Genomic DNA, 10266 nt, shown 5'->3' with positions numbered 1-10266 from the left:
TTTGTCCCTAACTTACCAACTTCAGTTTTAACTTTATAAACAGGCCCTCATCAAGTAATCGTACTTTAGACCTGTGTTTATTTTGAACACTGTATTTTATTTCATCTTTTAATCTTGATAACAAAATACTTTAAACTTACAGAAAATGGAAAGAATAGCAAAATAAACTGGAAATACCTTTCACCCAAGATTCAAGGTGTTAGTATTTTGCCACATTTGTGTTAGCCCTCAGGGAGACAGATCTATTGTTACAAGAGCTAAATCACACCACAAACGCACACACATACACACACAAACCACTACACATTATTATGTGTTATTGTTCTTTCTGCTGAACCATTTGACACTTCAATACATTTTCCAAGAACAAGGACTTACACTTTTAATACCACGGTATAAATATCAAATTATGGAAATGTAAGATGCAAACAACACTATTGTCTAACATGCGGTCCATACTCAAATTCACCGTTGCCTCAATGCTGTGCTTTCTGGCATCTCTGTCCTAACCCTGTACCCAGCCCAGGATCACACTTTGCGCTCACCAGTCTCCTTAGTGTCCTTTTGTCTGTAACAACTCAGCCTCTCTCTTTCTTTCTCTTTGCTATGGTAAACAGGAAGGTAATATTAATTTTGCAAGGCATTTTTTGCTGACAACACTTTGTTGTGATGTGATTTGTGTGAGCTTACGTTTGGTTTGAGAAAATCATTCTTCATACTATGGAGGTAAAAATATATTTCATCCTGAAAATAATTTCTGAACAGAGATTTTCACCTACATTCTGCATCATAAAAACCAAAATAATTAGCAGCGTGAATTACTGGTTTCCATTTATATGTCAGTGGATATCTTATTAACTTTTAGTCATGTAACATAATTATACTGTTTAAATGTATACGAGTTTTGGAAATATTTTTAAATGACCATTTAGTTTAAACTTCCACTCTAGAACAACAACCTCAATAGAGAAAAAGCTATAAACAGGAAACCTAGAGACAAGATAACCAACCCAAAGACCATGGGACATAAACAGATGTTCAATTTTGTAATTAGAGAAGTGCAAATGAAGACAATAATGAACTATTACTTTGTATCTACTGTACTGGCAAAAATCTGAAGGCAAGAGAATACCAAGTGTCCCTATCACAGATGATTGGACCAAGAATTGGAACCTGGCATAGGGCAGGTGTAAAGTTGCTGACAACTTGGGAGGTATTTCATTTGACTCAGAAGGACGCACTGGAAAAGTTCTACTTGTTTCTTGGAAATCTGAATTTAACAATCTTTTCGTAAGTGAACAACTTAGGAGAGAGGAAAAGAAGTCAAAGACATGAGGCAGAGTAGAGCCAGAGTCACAGCAACAGCACTGATGGGCATGGCCACTGGATTAACCGAGAAGCCAGGAGGCGCACCAGGGGAGCGGAGAGATTAGTCTCAGTGCTCTTCCACCTCTTAGTTCCTAGTCTTGTGTAGCTTGGGCGCTTTCCAGTTTTCTTTCAGTGGGGAAGTGGCAGTTGGTGGTGTAGGGGGCCAAGAAGATATACGGTGGAAGGATATTCCAAATAAAAATACTTCCAAGATTCTTATACCTAGCCAAATAATCAGTCAAGTATAAAGGTAGAATAAACATTTTTCCAGGCATGCCAGGAAAAGAAAAGCCACCCTAAAACACAAAATGAATTTAGGATGTTTCTTCATAACTTCTTAAACATGCCAACATTTAAATAAAGTCACTTAACTTTCTTCTGAAGTTACAATGTCGACAAGTGTGTGCTATTGAAAAGGTGAACTGAAATGCAGATGTCACACTATTTAGACATTCACCTGTTCAGATGGTATTTTAGGTCCTCATTCAAAATGCTTTGAGAAATTAGAATATGCCAAACACGGATGACCAGTAAGATATGACCCCCGTTGGGTTTCAGGGAACTGACAGAGCAGCGCGGGGGTCAGACCTGAAGGGCAGCAGCTCACAGGTCAGCCGCGCGTGTCACGCGCCGAACGAGCTGAGCGAGAGCCCAGGTGCGAACTCCGCCCAGGAGTGTCACCAGTGAGGTGGACTATCTGAGTAAGAGGGTGGAAGATGCAGTAGGACGCAGATTGGGGTATGGGTAAAAGGTCAAGGGGTTAAAAAAAAAGGGGCTGGGAGCTGACTGAGAAGCTGCAAGGCAAGGAAATGAGAAATTGGATGTAATTCAAGATCACTTGATGGGGAGTAAGGAATAGAATATGAGGTGGGAGTTGAAGGTAGGGTAAGTTCAGGTGTAGCAAACTTCAAATAACTTACGGGAAGTTGTAACCTAAATGAGAACAGGTGAGGGGGCTTAAAACAGCACAAAGTGATGGGACCGTACCAAGCAGAAAGGCCCACCTACAGATCTGCAGTACGTGTGCTAACTCTAACCCACCAAATAGGAATATGGTTGGAGACAGAAAGGAAATGGGACCCCCAAATCTGCACCCACAGGGTTCTTAGGCAAACTCAAGTTGGGGTATTGCACTGAAGATAGGAATGCTAATGTGGGTAAGGTAAAGGCAAAACTCACAAAACACTGAATCAATGGCAACTAGCAAAGGAATCTGTTTACAGGTCCAAAGTGCTAACACAACTATGTCAAACAGATTGCTAGAAACAAAAATAAACGGTGATGGTGTCTTGGAAATAAAACAGACTATGCCTGGTGACAGTCCTAAAGAAAAGGGTAGGGATTTTACAGAAAGTATAAATGGTTAATGGCATTAATCATGGGAAAATCCCTGAGGAGGTGGAATTTTAAGGAAGGGTGGGGTGTAATCCATCTAAGGAAGTAAAACTATTCTGGCCTTGGGGATAAAGTTTCAAGCAAAGCGTTTTTAATTTTGTTTGGATTTTGGAAAAATGTTTTAAAATTACAAATAAATTATAAATGAGTTTGAGAAACATTTTCTGTAGCATGAAACACTTGAAATTTTAAAAATCTATTTAAATTGTATGATGCATAGAAAGTGTACTAAAATAGACAAAGGAACCCATAGGCAACACCTTATTAAAAGACCTTTATCTGATTTGACTGTTATTGTGGCCATAATACAAGTGATAGGGCTTTATTTCAGGTAAGTGGCTATTTGATTATCATTTTTTAAAAAGTAGAAATACCCACACCTGCCAATCTCCTTTACACTCATTCTATGAGGTGAAGGGTAGACCTGTTCTGACAATGTTCCCAATTAGTGTCTCTATAGTGATTTGCATGTGGTTAACCTGGATAGACCCAAAGCTTTCTATTGAGAAGGGCTTCCCTTTCTCAGTTCCACATGTAGCACTAGCTCATGTAACAAAAGTTCCTCCTGAAAGCTGAAAACTCAGAGTACTTGTACTATCAGTGAAATACTTAGAAAGATAACGGAAGCTACCTTCCTCAAAATAGGATGAGTTTGATGAATAGAAATTAACAAGCTGTGTCGCGCTGCACATGACCAGCCATGCCTGCCGTCTAAGTCTGTCCGTTGGTTGTTGCTATGACTACGAAAAGCCAGCGGAACCCAATGAGCTGTCTGCAGCGGTGCTGAGAGGACCAGCCATTTTACTTAGGGAAAACACTGGCATATTCTGCTGAGCCTTTCCCTGGAAGAAGCATTTTTAAAAAATCTCTTCAGAGAAGAGAGAAGTAATGGGCATGTTAGTATATAATTATTACAGCCACACCTGCCTGCGACTGCCATTTGGACAAGCTGTTGGCTGCTGTGCCTATTAGCTGATTTGAGAAAGTGGAATGCACAGTGATAATGCTGCATATCTGCTATCAGACAACAGGAAAGGTTTTTGTCTTGGGAAGGCAAGCCCTCCCTGCACTATTATCTCAGCAGCTCTCTAGCAGCTTACCCGAAAACTAGTGACTCTAAAGGAGGGTGTGCCCTCTGCAAACACCGGTCCTGTGTGTGGCTGTGGCATGTGAGCGGCAGGTCTGAAGAAGCAGGTGTGTGCTCGGATGGTGGGCACTGGACTGAAACGCAGGCGGACGCTCTCGGGTTTACCTGCTTCCTGTTAACAGATTGTTGGCCCAGAGAGCATCTGCCTGCACGCTGAGGCCGAGGCTGACAAGGAGGTCCCTGTGTAGCCACTTGATTGACAGAGGTAAGCTTTTTTGCCTATTTTGAACACAGCATTAACAATAACTCGGAGCAAAGCTTAACCTAAAAGATTTATATTCATTGTGTTGTCTGGATTTATCAAGGAAGCACACACACACACACACACACACATTTTCACAAAAGAATGTTACAGCCATAAAGTTGTTTCAGTGAGTTTAGGTTCTAGGAACTGTATGATTAAAAAAATTACTAATATGCCTCAGAGTTTAAAATAAATATTTACTGTTGTAACAATCCTTGATGGCTTGTTGTTCTGGACAGTGCTCATAATCAACAACCTTTCTCCCTTGTAAACAATGACTTCTTTTATTTACTGCACTTTGACATATATTAAGAGAATTACATGGAAAATCAGCAGGTCAAAAACTGTGGAGCATTTTTAAGCCTCATAAATAATTTATTTAACTCTTAACACACACCTTTGTAGACACGTAAATTAAGGAAGTTGGTTCCCTATGTAGGTCACAGCAGTCAGTGGATGTTGCACTTGCTTAATCTGAACTTAAGAGTCTTGGTGTGTGTTTGGTTTAGTTTGGGGTCGCTGTAAAGCAAATACTGTAGGTATTGGAAACTGCTCACAGGTCCTTTCCAAGTATCATGCATGCCACACTAGCCCAGAGCACAACACCCTCATTGTGCTCCCAGGCCTCGGAATCCGAGGAAAGAAAGGAAGTGAAATCTCCGCATTGAGTTCAAGCACAGCTATAGCAGTGGCAGTGAAACTTCTTTCAACGCACAGTTTTCTCACAAGCAGATAGGTTTGAGACAGTGAAACAGCACATAGCACACCTCCCACAAATGTAGACTAATGTTTGCAGTGGCTATTTGCTATCAATCGCTACGTGATAACAACACACTCTTGGAACTGCAGTAGAAATTGCCCCTTAGTGAATATTTCTTTGGTTTATAGTTTTCTAGGAACAAAGCTGTTACCATGGATTGAAATCAGTCAGTCAAATCAAAATCCTTGACAAAGAAATGACCACATAGTGATTAAAGTCTGTTTTGTTATGTCAGCTTTGCCTAAGTCAGTTCTGTTGTTGGCTCACTAGAAACATCAGGTCACTGAAAATGCCACTGAAAATATTTAATGAAAAAGATTTTGTTGAAAACTTTGAATAAGAATCTCTATCTACTAAGGATTGAATCTACCACAAAAGGTAAACTAGTATTTGAGATCTACTTCTGATAAATATATTTTTATTTGCTACATTTTTCCCCAAAATGTGGATGACATGGGAGTCTTATTTTATTTTAAGGATAACAATACAATTTTCTTTGCTCCATAGGAGCATGCATGACCTATTTCTTACCTACAGCAATGTCAATGTGCCCTCAGATAACAGAATGATACAGCCTGCAGAAAACATTTTTCAAAACTTCTAAATATTATCAGCATTCAAGATATAAACATGCAGACTAAGCAATCTCAGTCTAGAGAATCTCACGGCCAAATATTTAATGAGGAGAACAAGTAGGAATAATGCCCATTTGTGCTTGTGAGACACTGTATGGGATAAAACGTTGAAGTGATGACACCGCACCATATGTCACGTATGTGTAACTTCCAAAGGAAAGCCAAAGGAACAGATTTGGCCTGAGTTAAATTCTATAAATAAAAATATCAGCCAAGGAAGTGATTTTGTTACAGCAGAAAGGAAAGAAAAAGTCTCTCTCCTTTTTCATTCCCTTCAGAGTTTGGCACTGAAGGAAGAATTCTTAGAGTAAACACTCTGAAAAGACCTGAAGAAAGCATATGATTTTCTGTTTTTCTCAGGGCAGCTTTTAGAATGACGAGGTGCAGGATACCTGAGGCACACCTTCCTGCCGCGCCAGCTGCCTCTGGGGCAGCACCATGTGCGACAGCAGACTTAGCCCCCCGGAGGAGTGACATGCAAATGTCACACCTGTGTATTTCTCCCTAACATCAATAACCTTGTACGGTGCTATGCTATGAAAAATTTGCATTCTAAGTTCACTTGTGAGCATAGCACATCTACCTACTCAACCACTTTGAGAACCAGATGTAGAGATTTAACCTCTATCTTTCAAGACCACACCTTGGCTTTTGTCTACTTATGTGCCTTTATTTTCTGCCACTTCCCAACTGACCTGCTCACAATGTCAAATACTTGATAATTTCCCAAAGGCATTAAACCCAACTTTTGCAAAGGCTCTGTATGCTCTTTTTCTTTCAATCTCCCCTGCTGGGCAGCCACCTGTCATGCATCCTTTAAAAATGCAGCTATGATGTTCCCCCAACTCTTCTTCACATCCTCCTTTGGCTACCTCTGACTCTGATGTCTGTGGTTCTGTTCACTGCACCATACTGCATTTGTCTCTGCTCACAGGCTCCTGGCGTTTTATTGACCTCTGAACATATTCTGTCCGGTGTCTAGAACTTGGCATTCAGACATTGTATTGGTAACCTTTGATTTCATTATTTTCTTATTAGTTATGGTAAGATTAGACTTGATTTTGAATTAGGAGGCTTATTATCTACTACCTTCCTTTTATCAGAGAAACTCAAAACACTTGAAAACAACAATGAAGCTTTAATTACCCTAATATGAGAAATATGGCTTCAGGAATCACAGTTTGATAATAGCTATAAATGTCCTATAACATGCCAGAGTGTTCTGAGGGAGATTTTCACAACATTAAATCTTAAACAAATACAGCATGAAAGCCTTAGTATCTAGAATATGCTGTTTTTCTATTTACAGTTACTACAAAATTTACAGGGGAAAGTAAGCACAGTAAGAAATTTGTTCTTATTAGAAGTTTGTTCTAAAAATCAGATCATTTAAAATAAATGTTGAATTGATGATAATTATACCAGCTGATTATAACAAAGATATTTATGGAATTGTTTTTCATACTGAAACCAGAAGAAAATAGAGGTCAGGAACTGGAAAGAGACCAAATAATTGAAATAAAGTCTACAGTCACAAACTAACTCGAGAAGTTACTGGTAACACTAGGTACATTAAACTCCCCTGCAACCTGAGTTCCTGGGTGAGGGAGAAAACATTCTGTTAGTATCTTTCTAGACATACTTTTGGTTATAGAGACTTCCCACCCTTTTTCTATATTAGATGGCATGATTATTATTACTTTCTCAATAAACATAAATTTGTATTGCCTTTTTATGGAAAAATTACCACAATGCTGTAATCAAAATTAAGAAAGGATCAGGAATTTTACTAAAATGCAGTAAGTATGTAAACCCTTTGTCTCAAAGATATCCATGTTAAAAGCAAAAGTTGTAATTAATATATCATGAATTCTTTTACATAAAGTAGCAAAGTTTGGGAAGTTTAAAACATACAAATATTTGGAATTGGAATCCAAAACATTTAGGAAATCATTTAAGTTCAGACTTCTAGGCATTTTCATATTCTATTCCAGCACTGAATTTTACAATAGAAATGAGATACATTGCAACTCTTAATTATCATGCTAACCTTTAAGGTTTATTTTGGTTGCCTTCCAGCAAATTTTAATATATAGCATGCTAATTCAATAACAGCTAAAGTTGACATTGGTTCTCTTCATCTTAAAGGCTAATAATGTTTAATTAATTATTTAAAAATTTATATAGTACTTAGATTCCATAGTATTTCTGTATCCTTTTTAATATTCTATATTTTAATTAAGTTATAATATTTTGAAGGTCTAAAGTATGTATACCTATATTTGATATTCAAATAAAATGAGTGTTCTTGTTGCATTTTGCAATGAAGTACTGTAATACATGATTATATTAGATAATTTTCTAAAATTTCCTCAGACTAATAATTTAATTACAGATATGTGTATTAAATGTAAACTATCACTACAAAGAACTATAAGGAGATTTTCAAAATCTCTTTTTCTACATTGTTTCTGAAAAAGTTAAGGTATATATATACATATATATCTTTAGCTATAAGGAAACACTTCTGTAAACACTCCTATTGAGTTCTAAATATTGGCAAATAAGAAAATGCTCTCATTTGAGATGATCTTATTTGACTAGACAGAGAACCAGCCAAGACAGAAAGAGAGGTTTTTATTTTTCATTTTGGCAGCAAGTTATAGCTATATAAAACTATATTACACTTTATTGCCCCCTACCCTTCAAAACAGAAATGAACATTTTTAGCAATTAGGAATTTTAACCAAAAAAATAGTGGTTTCCTCTTTTCCATGCAAGTCAGGTATGCATAAGTCTGGCATTAATTCTGCATCTTTAAAAAAACATTATTGTAGCAAAAAGTTCAGAGAGCTTTCACTTTTCTTGAACCAAACCAAAAGGTCTTACTTTCAAAGACAGTTTTCCTACTTAAAAAAAAAAAATTTAGTAATATTCTCACTATATTTCCTAATTTACTTTTATATCCAGGTTATAATTTCAGAAAAGTTTCTTTTTAATAACAAAGAACATTTTTTGAAAAATTCACTGATACCTGGGTTTTTTTTTTAAATTTGTACTGTTGCCTGCTCTTTTAAGTTTTTGTTTTTTATTTAACTAAGACATTCAATTGTTCTAACTTTCCTTTAAGGTGTTTTCCTCACGGCGTATCAAAAATACTTTCTCATGAGGAATCATATTCTCTGCTTTAAATAGGAGAGTTAGTCCAATCAATGTAGAAATAATTCTTTTTACATCCTTTTTCCTGGCAAACTTTTTCAGGAATGGCTGACTGTGAGGGGCAGCATAAACCTCTCAGGCTGTAAGCCTTCTGGTGTTCTACTCAGTTCGGCATCCGTTAGAGACTACCGTAATGTTAAGGATCAACCATAAGGAATCCAAAAAACTGTAACAAAAATAAGCTTCTAACCAAGAGTTGCAGCATTTGTAAAAATCCTCTAAGAGTACAAGCAGGGAATAGCATGAATGGTTAAGTTTTTTTAAAGCACAGAAAATACATATGCAACAGAGACATTATAAGGAATTATTGGCCATACTAGAGAATATGCATTTGTATAAGTGTTAATTCTGGCCTCTAAAAAGTTGAAGTCCCTATATCCACCTCTAGTTGGGGGTTGACAGCATTTTAGAGACAACTGGTCCTGTAATGAAGGTGGCCAGGTGTACGGCGAGCACAAACTTTGATAAAAAGAAATGTGCTTAAGCCCTTGACTTGTGGAAAATCATCCTCCACCTATTGTCAAGTCAGCTGCTTCTTTCTCTTTGGGTCATATTAATATCATATCTTCATGCTGTAGAAGGTCTTCCTACACTTTATACCATTAATCAAAAATTTAAAGAAAGCAACACTTGATTGCTAAAAGTGAGCTATTTTGTAGACTATCAAGATGCCTTCACACCTAATGATTTCATCAGGTAATCTGTGCTAAGATTACCAAAGGAAAAGAGATTAGATAACCACCTCCTCAGGTGTTCTTGCATGAATTTTGGGAACAGATTGAGCACTTTCTGAAACAAATACACGTAGGCTGTCAGATATGTAATTGCAGTACAGTAAATACTATGTGTTAAAGCATGTGGGGGTAAGTAACTTAAAAGAACTTGTCTCTAACATTTACACTTGGAAATGTATATAGCACAGCATTACTAATAGTGCAGATCAAAATTTTATAACCACTTAGTTGTTCTGGAAGAGTGATGTTGTTTGATATACCCCAAGCACTGGCTTAAACCAGTTTAGGAAAAGGAGGTCATGAGGGTGGCGAGTAACAGAGAACAGAAAAAGGTACAGGTTGCTTAGGCAGAACGAAAGTTAGAGGGAAAACTCAGCTTGCCTTAGAATAGCAGCTGGAACGTTGCAGGCATGCAGGAAAGAGGCCAATATATTATTTGTTGAATGAATGAATGACTCATAGTAATCAGTTCTTTCCCTAGTGTGTGCTAATGCTAATACACTAATAAAAGAGGCTGCTTGAATTTAGAGATAAAATGATTTACAAGTTTTTCTGCTCTTTTTGAAATCATAAAACAGAAAGGATGAGCATTTTAGAAAATGCTAATATTTAACATATATATATATAGTCTTCTCAGTAACAAGCGTTATATTTTAACAATTATATAAAATAGGAATGTAATCAGAAGGCTTAGATAAAGCTCAAAAGTAACTCATCATTTAGTGAATCATTCAGACACCAAGAAGAAGTGATTTCCACTCTTA

General features: G+C 37.1%; 1 protein-coding gene across 3 annotated transcripts in view; it reads left to right on the top strand.

Annotated features, from left to right (window-relative positions):
- The first annotated feature begins 3514 nt into the window (after positions 1 to 3514).
- The window catches only part of SORBS2 (sorbin and SH3 domain containing 2), a 187947-nt gene continuing 181195 nt past the window's right edge, over positions 3515 to 10266 (top strand). For all 3 annotated transcript variants that reach the window (XM_036894236.2, XM_036894234.2, XM_036894238.2), the window contains exon 1: positions 3515 to 4115. The gene's annotated coding sequence lies outside the window, so the exon portion shown is untranslated. The remainder of the gene's footprint in view (positions 4116 to 10266) is intronic.

This window comes from Manis pentadactyla, chromosome 7 (assembly GCF_030020395.1).
Source record: "Manis pentadactyla isolate mManPen7 chromosome 7, mManPen7.hap1, whole genome shotgun sequence".
NCBI classification, from domain to species: Eukaryota; Metazoa; Chordata; class Mammalia; order Pholidota; family Manidae; genus Manis; species Manis pentadactyla.
The sequence above is the reverse complement of the archived record's forward strand: the minus strand, read 5'-3'. Positions and strand labels throughout refer to the sequence as shown.